Here is a 22,331-nt window from a genome sequence, read left to right on the forward strand (position 1 = left end):
CTCTCGCCGTCGCCGTCCGTCGTCTCCCAGTGTGTGTCCTGTCCATTTAGTGCTGTGTTTTTCTTTCTTCTTCTTGTCGTCATGTCCGCCCCCACCACCACCGTCACTACTACCACCACCGCCATCGTTTATACGTCCCCTTCCGCCGCCTCCACCACTATCACTTGGTGTGCCCAGTCCCACCCCCCTCCTTCCATCCCTCCCCTCCTCTCTATTCCTTCGCCCTCGCTCTTTGTCGCCCCCTCTCCCGCCTCTTCCTCTCGTTCTGATCCTTTCCCCCCACTCCCCCAGCCTGTCACTGCAGCTCCGGCTAGGGTGGCCCACGCCCAGCTCTCCCCGTCGCCATCGCCATCGCCATCACCGCCACCACCGTCATCATCGTCACCATCACCATCACTGCCACATTCGCCTGCACCGTCACAGTCACTATCTCCGGCGCCGACTGCTGCGTCCGTGCCGGGACCTGTCCCTTCCCGCCACCTCCCCATCGTTCCCGTCCCTCATGTCACCACCCGCCATCTGCCGCTGTCAAACGCCCTAGTGGCGCCTCCACTTCCTCTGCTCCTAAAAAGGCTCCACCCCGCCCCCCGTCCCCACCCCAAAATGCCATGGACGTCTCCCCACCAGGCCCCGCTCCCTCCTCCTCCTCCTCCCCACCCGGTCTCTACAAATATCTCCTGTCCCGTCCCGATCCTTCCTTCCTCGAGGCCCGGAATCTCTCCCTCCTCCTCCGCCAACATTTCCCTGGCGCCCCCATCTCTCTCCTTACTCCCAGACGGGATTCTGTTCTTATCTCCTCCCCCAGCCCAACCCTCCATACTGACATCCTCTCCCGCCTCCCCATCACCCGTTTTGGTCCTCACGCCTCCCTCACCCCTGCTCCCTCCCCATCTCCTACCCGCCAACCCCAACCCCCGCGTCGCCCGCCGACCCTCACCGCCGTGATCACTCGGCTTAGCCTGTCGATCACGGAGGAGTAGGTGCTGGCGGAGCTGAAGGCCCATCCCACCCTGGAGGTGCGGGCAGTCCGCCGCATTTTCAACGCGACCGGCCCCACCCGCCTTATGCGGGTTTTCTCTGAGGACGCCCCCTCCATTGACCGTCTCCTGAAGGAGGGTGCCCTCCTCTTCAATCAACGGTACAAGGTCGACCCCTCCCGTTCCTCCCCTCAATCCCTGCGCTGCCAGAGATGTCTGCGCTACAATGCACATCCAACAGCAGAGTGCCGCGAGGCCCCCACCTGCCCGCATTGTCGGCAAGCGCACTTCCTCCGGCAGTGCCCCAACCTCCAATCCCCTCCCTCCTGTAATACCTGCAGCCTCCCCCACCCCACCTACTCCCAAAAGTGTAAAGCCCGACCCCCTCCCACCACTCCTGAACTCACCGTACCTGTCCGTCCCCTGGACGCCCCCACCCCTCCTGGCAATTCCCTTCGTCCCCCCCCCACTGCTGAGGACATCATCAGGTTCCTCACCATTGTCCTCCAAAACGTCCATCCCTTTCAGCGCCCGCACACCTTACAACAGATCTCCCTCGCCGCCCGTTCCGTATTCCCCCTTAAAATGTACGCCACCTTTTCCAATAACCAGGCCCATTTCACCTTCTCCCGCGTTGACACCCTCGTATAAGTCCTTATCATGGCGCGACAGCATCGTATCCTTTTCAACAATATCCGCTCCCTTCCCGTCAACAAGAACCTCTTCCTGCACACCCTTGCTACCCACCGCGTGGATGCCTTCCTCCTCAATGAAACCTTCCTCCAACCCCACCACTCCATCCACACCTCCCCCTATCTCCTCCACCGCTCCGATAATCCCCTCCCAGTTGCGCGTGGCGGAGTTGCCATTGGCCACCACCGCCAGATCCCCGTTCGGCTCCAGCCTCTCCTTCCCGACCCCACCGAACACCTGATCCTTAGTCTCTTCTTCCCCGGCCTTACCATTACCTGTGCCACCATCTATGTCCGCCCCAACGCCCCTCTTCCTTTCGACTTCCTCTCCCACATCGACCGTACCTTCTCCTCCTATGTGATCGCCGCCGACCTCAACATCCATAGTCGCTCCGCTGCCCAGTTACGGCGGTGGCATCGGTTCCTCTCCTCCCTTCAAGGCGACCTCATCCCCATCCCCCAGCACACCTGTCCCGAATCCAACTCCACTCCCGATGTTATCCTCTCCTCCCCCAACCTCCTTGGTCGCATTACGGTGGATGTCCTGGAGCCTATTGGTAGCGACCATCTCCCTGTCCTCCTCACCGTTTCAGACGGCCGTCGCCCCCGCCCCGACCCTCGTCATGACCCTCCCCCTAAGTACATCCATGACTATTCCCATGCCAACTGGAATGCCTACCGGGATACCCTCTCCACTCAGGTCGATAGCCACCCTCTCGCCTACCGCCGTCCCGATGATGTCACCCATGCCGCCTCCTTTCTCCAGCAGACCTTGTCTGAGGCCGTGGAGGCCCACGTCCCTACTGTTGCCATCCACCCCCACCGTCCTACCTTACCACCACAGGCCGTCCTCCTCCTCCGTGAATCCCGTCGTCTCTACCGTGCCTTCCTCCGCACGCGTGACTCGGACACCCTACGACGCCACCGGCAACTACAGCGACACATTCGACATTTGCTCGTGGCCAAGAAACGCCGGGACTGGCGACAGACATGCACCCGTTTAAATGCTACCCTCCCTATAAACTCGTCCAAGTTCTGGACCGCCTTCCGTCGCCTTACCGGAACTAAACCCTCCCCCTACTATCCTCTTCTCCACCATGATCACCCCTTCCCTGACGCCCTTAGTAAGGCCAATCACTTTGCCTCCTACCTGTCCGATGTGTTTTCCATCCCTGATGATCCCCAGTTCGATTACTCCCTCTTCCCAGATATCCGCGATCGAACTGACACCTCTGTCCCTCCCCTCGCTCCTGGTTTCCAGTACTAGGACAACATTCCACACACGGACCTTAATGCCCCCATCACCACACAGGATCTCATCAATACACTCCGCACCAAACGCAACACCGCTCCTGGTCACGATCGTGTCACCTACTGTCACCTTCGTGAAGCTCCTGTCTCTTTTCTCTCCACCCTGGCCAGGCTCTACAATGTAGTCCTGTCCACCGGTTACTACCCCGACCTGTGGAAAACCTCCCGTATCCTCATGTTCCTCAAACCTGGCAAACTGCCGTCCGCCGCCTCCTCCTACCGTCCCATCAGCCTTACCTCGGTCTTCAGCAAGGTCCTGGAATCTATCCTCACCTGCCGCATCCACCAGCATCTCCGCCAGCACCGCCTCCTCCCCGTTACCCAGTGTGGCTTTCGGCCGTCCTTCTCTTCCGACGATCTTCTCCTTCACCTCACTCATCTCCTTTCCGAACAGCTCAATTCCCGTCGCTCCGCAATCTTCCTCTCTCTTGACCTCGAACGCGCATATGACCGCGTATGGCATTCCGGTCTCCTCTTCAAGCTCCAAACCTTCGCCCTTCCCATTAACTACGTTCGTCTGTTCGGTTCCTTTCTCTCCCGCCGTCCTTCCCATGTCACCATCCATAATACCGATTCCTACACCTTTTTCCCCTCCGCCGGTGTGCCCCAAGGCTCCGTCCTCTCCCCCCTTCTGTACTTGTTGTACACGGCGGATATGCCGCCGCCGTCACCCCCCCGTCCACCTTCTCCAGTTTGCCGATGACACCGCCTTCCTTGCCCTTGCCCCCACCCTGCAACGCTCCCAACACCTTCTCCAATCCCATCTTGACCGGTTCACCGCTTGGTGCAACCAGTGGTTGCTCAAGGTCAATCCTTCCAAAACCCAGGCGATCATTGTAGGCAAAACCACTCCCTCCTTCCGCCTCCTTGATTTCTATCTCACCGTTTATGGCCGTCCCATCGCTCTCACCCCCACCCTTAAGTACCTTGGTGTCACCCTCGACCGTCGCCTCTCCTGGACTCCCCATCTCCAGACAATCCAAGCCAAGGCACGTTCCCGACTCCGTCTCCTCAAGCTCCTTTCCGGCCGGACGTGGGGTCTGAACCCCTCCACCATCCTCCACACCTATAAGTCCCTTATCCGCCCTATCCTCTGTTACGCCCATCCAGCCTGGATCTCCGCCCCCCCTTCCTTTTATAAATCCCTCCAAATCCTTGAACGCCATGCTCTCCGCCTTGCCTCTCGCAACCGTCTCCCTTCCCCCACGCGGATCCTGTATGACCTTATCCCCTTCCCCCACCTCCTCCTCTTCCTCGAAAGGATACGAATTCTATACACCTCCCGTAAACTCGATCCACCTCACCCGCTCGTCTCCCCGATCCTCTCCCACCCCCGCCCGCTGCCGCGCCTGTACTCCCATGTCCCACCCGGTCTCCATCTCTCCACCCTCCTTACCCTCTCCCAAGGTGGCTTCCGCCAGCTCCCCCTCCCTGATGATGTCCTCCTCCCCTGCATCTACCCCTCCTATCAACTTTGATCCTCCCCCCCCCCTCCTGTGTCCTTTCCTTCAGGCACCCTCCCTCCCCCCCCCTTTTCCCTTCCCTTCTCTTTCCTTTCCCCCCTCCCTCCTACCCTCTCCTCCGGGCTTCACTCCCCCTTCCTCCCTCCCCCTCTCTCCTTTGCCCATGGCATCTCTGCTCTCCCCTCTCCCATTTCCCCTTCCTCCTCCTCCACCTCCTCTCTTGGCAGGTCCCCGGACTCGTACACGCTGAGTGGACATTTGCGCGCCGGAGATCATCGCCATCAGTGTCTCGTGAGTGCCGTCGTGTTTCGTGTTCAGTGTTCCCGTCATACTCCATCATTCACCTGTGCCATCGCCATCTTCCGTGTTAGTGCGTCGTGACAACAGTTTGTAGTGAATTTTCGTCAAGTGTGAACGGCTCCGTGTTTGTCTTTATGTGTCTACTGTTTTCTTACCCACCGTTATGTCACATTTGTGTATTCTTTCTGTTCTATCTTTATCTCCTCTACGGCTGAAGAGCGGCGTACCATGCTGCTGACAGCCTGCCTGTTTGTACGGGTTTGAAAATAACAATAAAGAAAAAAAAAAAAACTTTCGTTGATATGGCTTTTCTAATGAATGTGTCTTTCTATTCAGGAAATGTACTTCTGATGAAGGTATATTTATATGTACCGAAACCTTGGTCAAGAATTTTAATAAAAAAAAATTCTATCCTGCAACTGTTTTTGGCTGCCATCCTTTATTGTGACAGAAACAACTTATTGACCACAGTATTCCATTGCCTGTAATTCTGCTAAGCTTCTCAGTAAAATTTGTAGTGGAACACCACGTGCTTTGGGTGACTCAGTCTGTTGTTCCAATGCTATTTCACCCCTTCTGTCATTATCTTTAAGCTTGTGAAAAAATTCAAATCCCTCATATGACTACCTCTCAAACAAAATAGCAATACTAACCAATAAACATCACTGCTCTCTTTGCAGACACTTCCACGCAATGATGACACAAGCAAATGCTGGTTACTGTGTAGCACTAAAATTGCAGAACCATGCCAGAAACAGCACAAATTAAGTGCAGTATTGCCACATGAATACTCTGAAGGACAGGTGTGGGTCGGAATGTCATTACTTCATCCAATGTTACCCAAACAGCACTTTTAGCAGAAATAATACTATGCCAACGGTGTGAGCTTAAAATCACAGCCAGATCAGGCTACCCCAAAGTCTTCCCTCTGCTTTTTAGATCCTAAGGGAAGATGAGGGGGTGAGAACTGACATAGACCACACCTCCCAGGGGCCACCCTAGCTGATACCTAGTACATCAACAAATGCCAATGAAAAGTGAATAAAAACCATTTTAAATTCATTTAAACAAGGGTGTACCATACATCATAAATATCAGGTCATCTGGATGCTGAATTGTATGCTCAGTTTTGAAAACTAACAAATTGAGAAACATCAGGAAGGATCATAACACCTAAACAACAAATGTATACCCACATTAACACTTTCGCTGCGGCATCGGTGCAGGCGCGCAACTCTCCAGTGCGACCCGGCAACGTGCGAGTGCGGGCCGGTAACACTCCGAAACGGCAAGTACCGCTCGTAACCGACGCTCCTAAGCCCACCTGAGCTACAAGCTGACGTCAAGACCTTGTAAGATCTGTAGGATCATGTTCTATACCGGCTCAATGATGACACCTTAGATGCATTACTTCAAATAAGCTTCGACTGTATTGTGGTCATGTTTTAAAGTCTGTTTGCTGTCTGAACCCTATAGGGGTCTCACAGGCGTCATTCAAATGTTCATTAGCCGCCATTGCAAACAATATACCTTCGATAACTGGCCACACAAAATAAAAGTTTACACGCTGTGATGCTAGCTTAGACACTGCAACTAGACTGAGTAATCCAACAGTGAGCGCGGACGCTTATAAGCGTCAGCCGCACTGGCTCATGGCTTGTTGTGACGCTTACAAGCGTCAGCCGCAGCGAAAGTGTTAACTGAGCATGTAAAATTAACCTAACTAGCTTTGTACAGCCAACTTCTATAGTTTTCAGTGCCTTTCACACATGGCCAATGCACCAATTACAAATCCTCTTCTGGAAGACAATCCCATCTACTGGAATATGCAACATCAAACCTACCACAAGATTATAAAAATGTAAACCCTTATGCACATCTCACTGGTACTACACAAAGCTACAATTTTCTCAATATACCCCAACAGACTAATCACAAAGATAATTCTGTTACATTCGTGGTACCAATCTTCATTTTTGCATATCAGTGACGAAAGTAAATTATCAGGAGCTAGAGCTAAAATCTGTGTCTTTGACAAGAGAAGCTAGTGTTGAATGTTTACTACCTTTTTATCAAAACACCCTAACCAGCATTTGATAACAGTTCTGCTAATGTAATATTGTTGTTGTGGTGTCACCGCCAGACACCACACTTGCTAGGTGGTAGCTTAAATCGGCCGCGGTCCATTTAGTACATGTCGGACCCGCGTGTCGCCACTGTGTGATCGCAGACCGAGCGCCACCACAAGGCAGGTCTCGAGATACGGAATAGCACTCGCCCCAGTTGTACGACGACTTTACTAGCGACTACACTGACGAAGCCTTCCTCTCATTTGCCGAGAGACAGTTAGAATAGCCTTCAGCTCAGTCCATGGCTACGACCTAGCAAGGCGCCATTAGCTTTACCTAGTTAGAGAATTATCGTATAAATGTCTCAAGAAGAACGTTGTAAACCGACAAAGAATAAAGTTAAGTATTAGAGGAGCTGCATACTTTTCTTATTAGCATTTAATAGTTATCCTGTTCCAGACTTCACGCCAGCCGGCGTGTGTGTACGCGTGCCTTTCTTTCGGCTACCTGTCACTGTGGACTGGCTGCCTTAGCAGTCCACATGAGTTGTTACATAGATAAAGTAGACCACTAGAAGATGCGAACTTCCCAGAATCCAGAGCAAGTAGAATACAGAAAAGAATGCCTTCCTCACAGTATAGCACTTTTGTGAAGTACCCGAATACCAGGAGGTCGTAACTGGCAATTTAACAGTGGGACAATGAAGCACTTGTTTTGGAACTGAAGAGTTCTGACTGTATACTCCACAGCTAAGAGCTCAGTTTTATGAGTGACTGAACAATACACAAATACTAAAGAATTACCTCCATTAGTAGAAACAGGTTTTCGTATGTAAGTATACATAGCACTCACTGTAGCCATAGCAATAAACTTACCCATAATAACATAGCTTTTCTTATTTGTGAATTTCAGTGTTTCATTAATAGTTATCTCATAACGAAAAGAAATTGATATTGCCACATAATATAATTAGCACTGCCAATCAGGCAAACATGAAACAAAGCACCAGAAATAAGTTTAATAAACCATTCCATTACACAAACCATACCTGACTTCCACCATGCCCTCAGCAGTACATCATGGACGTACGACTTCCAGCCTGCTCTGCAGAATAGATTGTCTAGTCTGCACACTGCAAAAGCAATGTTAATTGTCAAAGCAGGTTTTTTCAGTGCAGCAATGGTAAGAGAAAGTTTGTAGTAAAAACCAACAACTCAGTTTGAGGATATCCCAGTTTAAGAAGTGGTACCATGCACCTGCATTTTTTAACATTGAGTGAGCAATTTAAAAAAAATTGTACATGCATTAAAATGAAGTGTCACAAATATACATGAAAGTTCTGAAGTGTGAAGATACAAGGAAAATTTTCTAAAGTTTGGCTGGACCCTGCAGATTCGAGGCATGGCACTGCAGGCGTAATCAGCATCTAGTCCCTGCAACTGCAATTACTGTCATCCATTTAACTGCCTTCTTGAAAGTGCAGCTTATGCAATTTTATCACTGCCATTTATGCCGATACCACCCTGTCATGCATATAAAATTATAGCCGAACATACATAGTGTCACTGTTTATGAAATATTCAACAGCTCCACCATGTTTTATTCATACATGAACATTAAACGAGACAGCAGACAATCTGAACACTTCACATACAGAAAGTGTGTTAGTAGTTTAATGGAGTCGTGGAAATGTGGATGCAAAAAAACTATAGACCAACTGCAGTTCAGGCGTATAGATGAACAGGTTAAATTTCACTAGACCATGTTGGGATGAAAGAGAAAAATATTGTCTTCTCTCAAGGAACAATCCTTCCACCAAAATTTATTTTCAAGCTTAAGGTAAATGCTTAAACCTGACATGCTCGGCATAATTAAGTTCTGGGATATAGGAAAATTAATTATTTTTGTGCATCACATGGATTGGAGAAAACTTTCAAAGCTTCTACTTCATTCACAACATAAGCAACTCATGGTTAAATACTGGGATCAACTGAGAAGCAGGGATGCAGTTTTCCATCCTGGGCAGAATCTATGAACGCACTATCCACAATATCAATGCTATGGTTTTGCATTTTATCCACAAAGTCAATGCAGATTGTGAATTAGTGCACCAGGTCTACAATGTACATTGATCTCTATATGAAATATGGAACACTGACAATAAGCAAAGCTCAGTATCAGCAAAAACACTAATATTCTGCTTTTAACAATAGTCACACTCAGATTCACTACACTGAGGTTCAACAGCACAACCAATACTGCATTAATATACTACAGAAAGACAACACACAAAACATGGAAAACAGTAACTAACAGATGGAGAATGGAAGCAGACAAATATAAATTCATCATTTCACAGCACAACACACACTCCCAAAGCAAAAATAGGACACTGTACCTTCATTCTCCGTACATACCACAAGTGGCTCCATTTGAGCTGACAGACATAGATTTGGGTTGGCTTGGTGGCAGAGTAATTTAGATTTTGACACAGAGTGTAAAAATCTGAAATGAAAAAATTCTATTACCTCCTAAACTAACTTAAGAGGTAATGGTACCTATGTACTTTACACTAAAATAATATTCCACTATTAACATCCAGTAACTTAATGTTCTCCAGACACAAATTGTTTTAACACAGTGATCCCCCCATTTTGGTAGCTGCAGCATCTTGACGTCAGCCTGTTTCATCGAATTTGTTACAGCACAATATTCTGGTGCAAGATGCTAACATCTCACATGCCAGATCGTAGGAAAGACATAAGAAATAAACATCCTTGCTAAAGGCTGATTTAAGGAATTACTGCCCAATTCCGCTTTATCCCATTGTTTCTACACATTACTCATCATACTCATTATCACATTAATATTACAGTTATTCATGCACCAGTACTTACAGGAAGCTGTGACTCATTCCACATACAAGCCAATCGCTTACACAAATGACACTACAAATAAATAACATTACAGGTAATAATATTGTTCATTCCATTGTTTGGATCTGGAATATCAACTCAAGCAACCGCCCGACATAGTCAAGACCTCAGACTAGGTGACATTGTCTCCACTAAAAGAGGAAAAGAGCAAAATAGGTCAACTGATAATTCATCCAACCTAATCCAGAACTCTGGTTTCAGTACACTGTGTCACACCAACATCCTCAAAAACAAAAAAGGTAAAGAATGTTTTCACTGATGGTAGGAGAACAGCATAATGACAAATGTAGCAAACATGTCAAATAAATGTATGTGCTTATATCAAACTTCATGAACAACAGACACTCTCCCCTCCCCTCCCCCCCCCCCTCCCCCACCCTTTTTCACAAGATTTAAATGATATTGTAAAGACAAACAATAGACATCTGGCCATCTATAACAAACTACAGATACTTGCAGGAGCCCACAAAAGGAACTTCGAAGACTATACCATTGAACCACGTCATTTACTAGATAAGCAAAGACAGTTAAGTGGACTGTTCTGCATGTAGACGTCACATGCCACATTATATCACACATCAAATCAGGGGTCCAGTACTGTTGGTTGGACTCAAGAACAGGTAGCCTAACACATTTAAAGCGAAACCTAAGGTAAAAATAAATGAGTACCGAAAAAATCATTAACTAAGAACTTGTATAGAATATATAGGTTAAGCATACGGTACCGCACAAAGATCTCCAACCATTCTGGTAAATTACAGCACGGACAGTCATTGCCTGGAGATAAAGAAAAAAATAACATTAATTTTCGGCGAGACTTTGAACAACATATTTTAAGTAATAATTCTTACTTCGTTTTGCAAAATTCCAAGATATTTAAAACTGTATCAGTTATGACATGTCTGTAAGTATATGGAAATTAATTTACAGCTATAGCCATATATTTTTACATTAAATTTAGTAACAGTACATAGAGCAGTTTTTTCTGATGCCATTATTTGTTCCAAAGTGCTTTCAAAGGAATAGTTAAGTTGATTTTACTCCGCATCATATCTATTCGTGAAAGTTGTCAGTACGGTTACAGCAGAAAACTGAAGCAAGCTATAGTACATGGAAGAAAATGCATCTTCTTTGGAAAATCATCTAACGATATACTGTATGAACAATTTGGTAACGAAATTATATCTGGTATGAAGAAAGGATACAGTGGCATAGCCAAGTAAATACGTAACATGTGTAGCATATCTACAGCAGAAGTAGACGTTCTAAACTTAAGCATGAAATTTAGGTAGAACATTGTAACCTTACACCTGTTTCCGGTGACTCGATTTAGGATGAAAACCATATTACAGATCCAAAATAGCGAACATGTGGTAAGATAATATACGTAACATGGCTCACGCTGTTCAATATTAAACGGCATACGAAACGGAAACAATTTTCTCGATCTTTATTTCACTGGGTAACACTTCTATTCCGCATCGTGCTTGAACTCTTTCGCTCCAGAACATATGTAAGTAGTAGTGCTAGGATTCTACCACTATCCTAAATCGGAAATAAACCACGTGTATACCTACCCCGCTTTACAGCTAACGTACTGTGCACAAAATGCAGGCGTCTGTTTAGGGAAACACGCTACTACAACTGACGCTACATAAAATACCACATGCATACTACTCAAATCGACTAGCAATGCGTTCTGCATCACTGAACAGACTCTGCCGTCTAAACTATTTACAAAATACTATTTGCAACGCTTACCATCAGCCATTACGAATGCGTTATTCCGTTATCAAACACCAACTACACCTGATACAGCAAGAATAGAACTGCGCTCCTTTACTCGCCTGAGGTAAAGTGAATCATCTTTGCTTCAGCTATGCCAACATATACGACATTCTTACGCCATGTTTTGTGGTCTAATCGATTACATGCTGGATTATTTTGCACCAACAGTAGGTAATGAGCATCATAAACAAATTCGACAACAGAGCAAAAAATAACGGATGACAGGAAATCCACAGAACATGAAATTCTGCTTTAAAGACATAAATCCCACAAATATCCGCAGCGGTAACGGAATAATAGTGAAGTATTTTGTCGATGGTTCAACCTGTTTCCGTAATAAGGTATAACTATCAACATTTACAAAAAAAAAAAAAAAAAAAAAAAAAAAATAGAATGTAACGGAAAAAAATACCAATAGTAAAACCATTTAAATAACGAGCAGTGTACGAAAGATAATATTATGACCCGAATAAATTTTATGTACCGCAGCCACGGCGTAGTGTGATTAGGATTATGTTGTCAGCGACCCTTGAATGCACGGAAATATGTGGCATTTGTGTTAGTTTTTCGTATTCCCGCAAACGATTTCTTATAAGATGTTTCGTTGACGGAGATAATCAATTTACAGAGATGACGATGGTTTTCCCAATGAGCTATTTGTAAACTAAAGCGAGAGTGGTGATAGATATGACAAAACAAAATTGTGCATTTTCTTTTCTCGAAAGATCAAGAACGCCCAACACGGGTGTAGTCGACAGAGAAGCAACACAGAGGCCACTGACAAATATCTTAAATACAATCTGGCGTGAGTGTCATCAATGCCACCTAGGTGGCGTTCGTGTCATACGATAGCCTGAGAAGGAAGCTGTGGGGAGAGATCTTTGTCTAGACAACCGAGTTCGCGAAAATGTTGCTAAGAAATAAGATTGCTATGATAATCGCAACGTATAAGTTCTCTGGCCCGAAGTACGATATAATTAACAGTTAACTGTGTTGTTTTTCTAATAAAAATTAACTGACCCGTATACAAGACCTCTTAAAAATTTTTGTATTGTGTGTTCTATTTCAGATATAGTCGAAATACGTGTTTGTGGAAGGCTCTGTGCGGAATATATGGTTTCAATTTTACAATCACGAAGGATTTGTACAGACATTTTAAAGCTTTCCATGATATGGACGTAAATTAAAAAGCAAATAATGAAATATGTAACATGCCGGTATCTTACGATATGTGTACGGACATAGTTTCCCTCGATCGCCACAAGACAAGGCGTATGCCAGCTCCTCAAAAAGTACTAAATAAAATGTGATACGGTATGATATTGTAATGTTGGTTTTTTATTTCAGATTTATATAATTTATAAATTTTACCAGCACGTGTTTCCCACTCAATAAATAACATTTATTTATTTATTTATTTATTCTTTGCCCATGGACTCCAGCTGAAAATTCAGCTGAGAGTATTGGGTGTGTCATACAATAGGCTATTAACATCATACTTGATTTCATTATATATAAATGAAACAAATGATTAAACAGAAATAGTCCATAATCATACAAAGGTATTACATGTTTCACATTATATGCACACACAAATCCAAACAACATACATGATAATTTCAAACGTACATTTCAGTAATGATATAACATATTAAACACCATCTTAGTATTCACTCAAACTGTATATACATTTCTCTGTGAGATATAGTTTCAAATGATTTTTAAAACATTTTAGGTCTGTTTCTTTTTTAATGATTTTGGGGAGTTTATTAAAAAACCTTTTGCCTGCTTCTTCTGGGGCAGTCATAGACAGTTTTAGATTTCTGTTTATAATGTAGTAATTTTCATTTCCTCTTGTACCGTGTTTGTGTATATCTTTATTTAGGAGGTGTTTATCACTTGACCTTACCGCCATTATGCTTTGGTATATGTGCAGTGAATATACTGTCATAATATTATAGTGCACAAAAGCTTGCCTACAGGTCTGTATTGGTGGTATTCTTGCAATGCATCTCACTGCCCTTTTCTGAATTGTGAATATTGTTTTTAGGTAGCCAGCTTGTCCACTTCCCCATACATGAACTGAATAAGACAAATGTGGGAAGACAAGTCCATAATACATTGATCTGAGTATTTTATCATCCACAGTCTCAGCTGTTTTATGCATGATGAAGATCTGTTTGTTTATCTTTTTACAAAGTGCATCTATGTGCTCCCCCCATCCCAAATGTTTGTCTATTATAGTTCCTAAAAAATTGTTACTTCTTTAATAGTCTTTCCATTTACATTAACATTTATATTATAATTTTCACTATGCTTGGTCTGAAATACTACATTCATTGTTTTAGACTGATTCATAAACAGGCTGTTTTGTGTTAAATATTTATTTGCATTTTCGATAGTCAGGAGAGCTTTCTTCTCAAGCTCCTCCTTTGTGTCAGCTGTGCAAATGATTGTTATGTCATCAGCATACATTGTAAGTTTCTGATTTATATAGCTAGGGAAGTCATTTACGTAGAGTATAAATAGTATTGGCCCAAGCACAGACCCTTGAGGCACACCGTGTTTATCTGTTTGTAATTCTGATCTGTAGTTTGTTATATTTCCCCCACTAGTATGTCTGATTTCTGTGCATTGTTTCCTATTTGTTATGTATGATTTAAGTATGTCATAGCATTTTCCTCTAATTCCATACCGATATAATTTCATAATTAATTTTGAGTGGTTCACACAATCAAATGCCTTAGATAGGTCCGTAAAAATCCCACAAGTCTTTTGTTGCCTGTCAAGTAAATTAAGAATGTGATCAATTATATCTGTAGATGCTGTTTTTGTTAACTTCCCTTCTCTGAAACCATGTTGTCATGAATGCAGTATACTGTCCTTTGTTATAACACTTACAATTCTATTATTTATTATCATTCCATAGATTTTAGCAAATGTTGAGATCAATGATATTGGCCTGTAATTTCCTAATTCATCCGTGTTCCCTTTCTTAAATATTGGCTTCACTTCACTTACTTTCAGTGAATCTGGAAATATACCTTCTTCTGTCGCAGCATTCAGCATGTGTGTCAATGGTTTTAAAATACATTCTCTGCATTCCTTTACGAGATGCGATGTGACACCATCCAAGCCAGATGAATGTTTAATTTTAAGTTGTTTTATTAGGTTTGACGCTTCCGCATCCGTTGTAGGTATGAAAACCATAGTATGATTTGTATGTGGGGGATTTAACAATTTACTTACTGCATTTGTTTTATTTTGATTTATTAATTCGTCTGCTACAGTAATATAATATCTGTTAAAAGTATTGGCTACTTCTAGAGGGTTTGCGTTGCTTTTCCCACTCATCAGTGGGCAGATGTCCTCTGCCCAATTTATTACTTTTCCTCTCTCTTCATTAATGAACGACCATAAACCTATTGAGTGGTTCTTTCCCTTATCTATAGACATCCTGATGAATGATGCTTTAGTTTTTCTGATAAAACTACAGTAATCTTTCTTTTTTATTTTATACAGTGTGTTGTAGGCCTCAGTATTTTTTTGTTTGGAGAGGTCGTAATACACTCTCAGATTATTTCTGGCATGGATTACTTCTCCAGTCACCCAGCTTTTCTTTTTTTGTTGCTGTTTGACAAGCCTTTTACTAACAGGACATGTAACATCATAATAATAATTGAATAAAGAAAAAACTGGTTCCATTTGGTGTTTGCATCTTTAGCTGCATATATTGTTTCCCAGTTTTCTGCCTCTAACATCTTTTTTAGCAGATTTATGTTATGTGGGTAGTTCTGTCTTCTCATCTCCCATATCTTCTGCACTGAATCACTAGTCTTTATATTTATGTCTATCATGATTGCAAAATGGTCTGCTAATGTGTTTATTACCTGTGTGTCACAATAGCATGTAGGAATATTTGTTATTACATGATCAATTATAGTTTCACTATGCTTTGTTACTCTGGTTGGTTTATCTATTTTCATTTTTAGGTTGTATATGCACAATAATTCCAATAGGGTCTTAGTATTGTCTGTATTTTTACTTGTGTCTATGTTCAGATCTCCTATAATTATCAAATAAGCATATGTTTTTGAGAGGTGTTGGATTATATCTTCCAGCTGTTCAAAGAAGGTTTTGATTATACCATTTGGTGATCGATACAAACCTAATACACAACATAAATTCCCAGCAATTTTAGTTTCCAGTGCTGTAGCTTCAAAGCTCAATTCTATAGCATATTTTGTTATATTTATGGCTTTAGTTGATTTATAGTTAGAAAAAATGGCAACTCCACCACCTTTATAGGAGGTTCTGCAAAAACTGGCTACTCTCACATAATTCTTCAAGTTGTACATTCCTATGTGATTTTCTTTTAGCCCATGTTCTGTAACTACTAGATTGTTTGACCTATACTCCTGTAATATTACCTCTAGTTCCTCTGTTTTATTGTTTATGTATTGAACATTTTGGTGAAGTATTCTAACAGTTGGCTTTAAATGTAATAGTTCCCCTTCCTGTAATATACTAAGCACTTCATTTGCTGCCTTTGCTTCTGGTACTATGCAGTGATTTTTTTCAGTTTGTGTCATTAAACCTGGATCGTATCTTTGTCCGGTGTTTATGTTCCTCTCACTATTGTCACACTGGTATTTAAGATGGACAGTTTTACTTACATCTTTTTCCATGTTCTCTTTCTGCTTACTCGGTACCATAAAAAATCCTCACTTAGTGTAGCAGGTCTCCTAGTTCTCAGGCATCTGTCTTGATTGGAAGCTGCTTCTGCTGTTGATCTCCCAGGCCTCAGGCACCTCTTCTGTGTGGTTGCTGTTGCAGGTGGCTCCTGTGCTCCCCGACTTGGTGACTGCCCTTCTTTGTTAGCTGCTGCGGCTAATGACCCTTGTATGTGTCCCTAACATGCATTTTCATTGCCTTGAGGTAGTATTATAGGGTCTGCTATTCTGGATGCTGTTGCTGATGACGGCAGCTCTGCTGATGATTGTGGTGATTCTGCTGCTATTGGTTTATCTGACACTGCTGCTGAGAATATCAGAGCCTTTGCTGCTGCTACTGGTGTTTGTTGTAGCTCTCCTGCAGATAATGATGGTTCCACTGTTACAGACGACTCTTGTTTTGGCGGAATTGGGATTGGAGACCCTTCCATTGCAGATGACTCATTAATAAATTTAAGTATTTCGGCACTAATAATCTTTTTCCCTTTTACGTTCATGTGGAGACCATATCTTGTGAAGTGCTCTCTGTGAACACTGTTTATCTCTACGAAAGTCGTATTCTGCAAACCTCTACATATTTTCTCAAATAGCCTGTTTGCTGTAACAATCTCGATGTTTACGCACGAGTTTTCCATCAGATCGTGTCTCCTGGGGATACTAACAATGTAGAAATGCACTCGAGGCATCCTTTTGACAGTTTCCTTTAGGATTCTCATTGCACGCCAAGTTTCATTACAATAAACATCATTTGCGCCTCCTATTATGATGCAGCTGTTACCGGTCGTTAATATGTTGTCACTGTTTTTCAGAATCTCGCGTAATGGTGCGCCTGGTTTGATTATGCCTGTTACATTAAGGTCTGGGTGATTTCTTCTCATAATTTCCGTAATTCCTCTCCCATGAATATCTGCAAAAATATATGTCTGTTGCTTGTGTCCTTGCTTATGCATAACGTGGTAGTTAACTTTTTTTTCTTTACGAATATTTACCTTGTGTTTTTCCCGTTTAATCCACTTGTATATTTTTGTGTGGATAGTTTGTTCATGTTTTTATCCATAGATGCACTATTAACACTTTCTTTTCTTGCGTTTAATTCACTTGTGTCTTTTTGAGTGATCAGTCCGTTCATATATCTAGTTATAGTCGTACTGTTTACACTTTGTACATTTGGTTGTGCAGACCTACGAATTTTATGGCTAGCATTAATGAGATCTTGTTGCCTTGACGATTCAGACAGTTCCCGTATGGTTAGTACCAAATTTTCCATTGTTTTTATATATTTTTTTATAATGTCAAGTTCTTTTTGAAGTTCGTCATGCACGCTGTCTTCTATTCCCGCGTAGTACTTTCCACTCGCGATCTCGCGGCCGTTACACTCTATGTCACATTTACACTGTATTTGTAAATCTTCTTGAGCAAAACAGTGTGAATGGCACCATTTATGTTTAAACACGCATATTCTAATTCCATTTAGCACTGTTTCGTCACAAACAATACACTTGATTGAAATTAAGTCCTCAAAAACTGCAGAGCGGTTTAAAGTTACGCGTACACTTGCTGCCATCTTGGCTTTTAGATTAACATTTCTTACCGCACTTCTAAATAATCGTACACAGAGTGGTGTTTTTTTACATGCAGTACCAGAGAAGAGGTAAAACGGTAATGGACTGTGAACATGGAATGAATCTGAAAACACAAGAAATGTAGTTTGATTCGTTGGGACGAAAACGGAGAAATGTGCTTAGCCCTTCGAAGATGATATGCATAGGACAAACTGACTGAACTGTTTCAGGGATATCCAGTACTTTTAGTGTACTGTCACAAAGCATATCTAGGTCTTTTGTAATCAGATGCCGTAAATCAAGCTCACTAATGAGTGTCTCTGTATAGAGTTTTTTAAAAGAATATTCACATTCTAACGCTAATGCCCTCCCTCAATGTTAGTTATTGGCGTTACAAAAATTATAAGATTTGAGTAAGTCCTTGCAAGGCTGTAAAATTCCAAAAATCTTATCACATACTGGCTGTGTCAGAACATCAGCTTGTCGCTCATTTGTGCTAACATACATTAACACAACTTCTTCACAAAAGCTTTACCCCTCACAAGCAAAATTTCGACATATATATGCATAAACTTTGTTGTGACGTAACAAGACTGTTACGCCACACTGAAGTAGCCTAAAGAAAGGCACGCGTACACACACGCCGACTGGCGTCAATTCTGGAACAAGATACGTTATGACTGCTATCAAGAAAATACGTAGCTTTGGAATATACTTAACTTTATTTACTCCTTGTGATACATCTCTCTGGACTATACAAATGAGACTCGTAAGATACATGCACTGTTACAATTGGCGCCTTGCTAGGTCGTAGCCATGGACTTAGCAGAAGGCTATTCTAACTGTCTCTCGGCAAATGAGAGGAAGGCTTCGTCCGTATTGTCGCTAGCAATATTGTCCGTACAACTGGGGCGAGTGCTCTATCGTATCTCGAGACCTGCCTTGTGGTGGCGCTAGGTCTGCGATCACACAGTGGCAACACGCGGGTCCGACATGTACTAAATGGACCGCGGCCGATTTAAGCTACCACCTAGCAAGTGTGGTGTCTGGCGGTGACACCACAAACTTGATGGAGCTGTGTGGTCTTGCAAAAGCTTGTTACGGTCATATTATCTTCATGCAGTACAACAGCTCTTTGACTGCCAGAAACACTGTGTTACATAGTACTGTGGTGACAGCCTTCACTATTCGCCATACTTAAGGCTAAAAAATCTGATTCTGTTGACTACAGGGACACTGTAGGCTGTTTCTTAGATGCCCAAGAAACAATGCAACCCAAAACTTTGAAAAGACAACCACTTGTGGACTTCTATGTCCTCTGTGACCAGCCCAGTCAGAGTGAACATAACCAATTATGGTATCAGTACAGTTTTTATCCTTAGCACACAACAAGCTCATCTTATGGTTCACGTAATTCAATGCAGCACAAATTTTAAAATATTCCAGAAACACAGACTATCTTATGTTTGGTACCTGGTCACAATACTTATTGCTACATGAATATCTGGTATGGAACCTAGTGTGACATACATCAATGATCCCATTAACATTTTACATCAGTTCTCAATGTTTTAATTTTCATATTATTCACTTTTCATCACTCTTTACTAAATGGGAATTGAAACAGAATTACTTTAATATACATCAAAAACTTTTAATACTTTTTCAAGAGAGGAACCTCCACAATTAGTAACAGTACCCTTCACTAAATTTTGAAAAAAATTCATTTCCAGTAAGTTCCTAATCAGACCTTAATCCTTAATTCTGAAGTTATCACTTAGTAACATCTGTAAGTCATCCATTCCACTTTGGTAAGTGGAAGCTACCAGCAGATCATCAATGTAAACAAGTACGTTTTATTGCTCTTTTCAGACTTAAATACAAGCAATCCTCATAACAACTGCTCACAGATCCTAACTCAGCTATTGCTTTGTCAAATTTAACATTCATAAATTGAGGGAGTGCTTTAAACCATACAGAGTGTTTCTAAGCTTACAAACTTGACCATCCATTTTATTGCAACATACAGTAGGTAACTTAAGGCAAGTCTCCACCTATCTCCCCATATCGAAGAGCAATACAAACATCCAGCAGATACCTGGTAGAGATATTCCCATTTGTAGTGCGTCTACAAAAAGGGTTCACAGAAGTCCCACAAAACAACTTAAAAAAATTTTGATTTACAGAACGTACAATAGATCCGTCAACTAGTCTTACCTTTAAATAATGTTAGTCACATACATATAATTAACTCTGAAATAAATATGTAAGCGCTACAGTTTCCATATCCTACATATACTACATCAAAACTACTACAAGAACGAAACAGTAAAGTTGAATATCAGTCTTGGAATATATTCTGAATACAAACATAAAGAGGTACAATGACCTTCTCTGTGCCAACTAACACCATTTTGGAAACCATCAGTTGCGCAAAATCTGACTTGTGCTTTACTCACATTGCATCTCGAAAGCCATGGATCGAAGCAGCTAAGCCTATATCACAACAGGTTTTTCACCCAGAAAAAGCTAAATTGAAATGGGCATTCGTGTTGCCACATCTGAACAAATTTATGTACAATCTTGAACTAAAGTAGCAGGAACTTGAGTTGATTTACATGTATTCCTGAGGTAACTGGAGTAGTTGAGATACATTTATCCTGTAAAATTCGGATTCTTCATAACTGTCAGCCAGCCACATCTTGCTGAGTTCTATAGCCTTCTACAGGTTATTCTCTCTAAATTTTACAACAGAGACCATGTTACAGGTATTGTTATTTCAATGATAATGTATGTGAAAATGGGAGAGGGGAGAATAAGATGTCATGTATAAATCCATCATTCAACCATCACTTGCATATTGTTTCTTGTTGTGGGAACTTTTCCAAAGTTAATTAACTGTAGAGACAGAAAAATTCAGAGAAGAGTTGCTGTGCTTGTCTCATGTTTCCTTGGGCAGCATTTGAGTGTCACAGGAATGCTCAAGAAACTGCAGAGGGAGACTTAACAAGAAAGACATCTAAGCAAAAGAAGCCTTACTCTTAAAATTCCATTAGCCCTACTACATGTTCCAAAATGAAAACAGACATGTGTTATACCAACATAAATACAACATAGTGAGACTGGCCTCAAAATTAAAATAACTCAGGCTCATACAGTGTTGTAATGACACTCTTTGTATAATACAGTAATATTACTTTTCTGGTTCATTCAGATAAAATGAATGATTTGAGAATATTGCTTACCACTCATGAACATGAGTTACAATGATAACTTTCCACCAGAATTACACAGGAAAGCAATATAACAATATACAACATTTTCATAAGTAAACTTTTATCAGTGACATAAATGTTATCCAATAGTGAATGGTCTCTCTGGCCATGATGCACAACTAGCCATACTAAATTGTATCATACAAAACATACGAATAAATGAACAAACAACAGAAACTTTCAATGCAGCCTTACAAAAGATTGATTAGGAGGGTGTATATAATGTGAAAAACTTAAATTCCAGCTAGGTGAATGTATTTATTTACTGGTTTCCATCAAGCTCTAGCAGCTGCTTTCCCAATGAAATGACAGAGTATGGTTCAAATAAGCTCTGGATTATAAAAGGAATCAAAATATGAGCAAGGGAAAGGAAACTGTTTGAAATGATAAAGTAGGACTGACTTTGTATTCCGAGAAACACTGTGCTGTACTCAAGAAAGTGATCAAAAATCTCTGTATACTGACTGAAATCAACACCTGAGATAATAAAATTAAAACTATATGAGCAATAGCTGAAGGAGTAATCAGTTAAGCAGTGTGGTGACTTTAATAACAAAGAAAGTAGTCCATTAATACAAGATAGCCAGAGAGGCAATGTTCTTAACAACCACTCCCTTTAAGTACGAGGTTTGATTATTTTCATAGGAATTTACACTGTTCGAAAGAAGAAACTTTTTATCTCTATTTTTCCACATACTTTTTCCATGTATTTTTGTAGATGGTGCTCCAATTTCTGATTCCCCATGCCATAGAACTCTGCCACCAACCCGCTGAGGCACTTCACCTCTTCTTTCACTTCATTGTCACTCCAGAAGTGGTGGCCATCCACATGTTCCTTTAACTCAGGGAATAAGTGTTAATCACAAAGCACGTGGTCTGCACTCTAAGATGGGTGGGGCATTACAGTCCAACCAAAGTTTGTCTAAAGTTCCTGGGTTTGGTGGGAGACATGAGGTCGGGCATTATCGTGAAGCAGCATTACACCCTCTGCCAGTTGTCCTCTCTGGTGGTTCTGCATAGCTTGCCTGAGTTTCCCTACTGTTGAACAAATGGGCCAGCACAGCAAAGTCATATATCCTTGAGTTCTGCTGTCAGTATACATGGAACCCATCAAGGGCAACAATTGTGATACCCCAATTTTTCCATCAAAGCTCTTTCAACTGTACCGTAAGAACTCCCAGGAATCCTAGCAAAATGTTCATGGATAGTGAACCTCCTATTTTGA

The 22,331-nt window shown here is 42.4% G+C and overlaps 1 long non-coding RNA gene across 1 annotated transcript in view; it reads right to left on the reverse strand.

Annotated features, from left to right (window-relative positions):
- Positions 1–9,268, reverse strand: part of LOC124551309 — a 70,421-nt gene extending 61,153 nt beyond the window's left edge. Inside the window, exons 1-2 of the long non-coding RNA XR_006967809.1 lie at positions 9,230–9,268; positions 7,861–7,944 (exon numbers count right to left, since the gene is read on the reverse strand). This is a non-coding gene — a long non-coding RNA (uncharacterized LOC124551309). The remainder of the gene's footprint in view (positions 1–7,860; positions 7,945–9,229) is intronic.
- Between the last annotated feature and the right edge of the window lie 13,063 nt (positions 9,269–22,331).

This window comes from Schistocerca americana, chromosome 9 (genome assembly GCF_021461395.2).
Source record: "Schistocerca americana isolate TAMUIC-IGC-003095 chromosome 9, iqSchAmer2.1, whole genome shotgun sequence".
In the NCBI taxonomy this organism is placed as follows: Eukaryota; Metazoa; Arthropoda; class Insecta; order Orthoptera; family Acrididae; genus Schistocerca; species Schistocerca americana.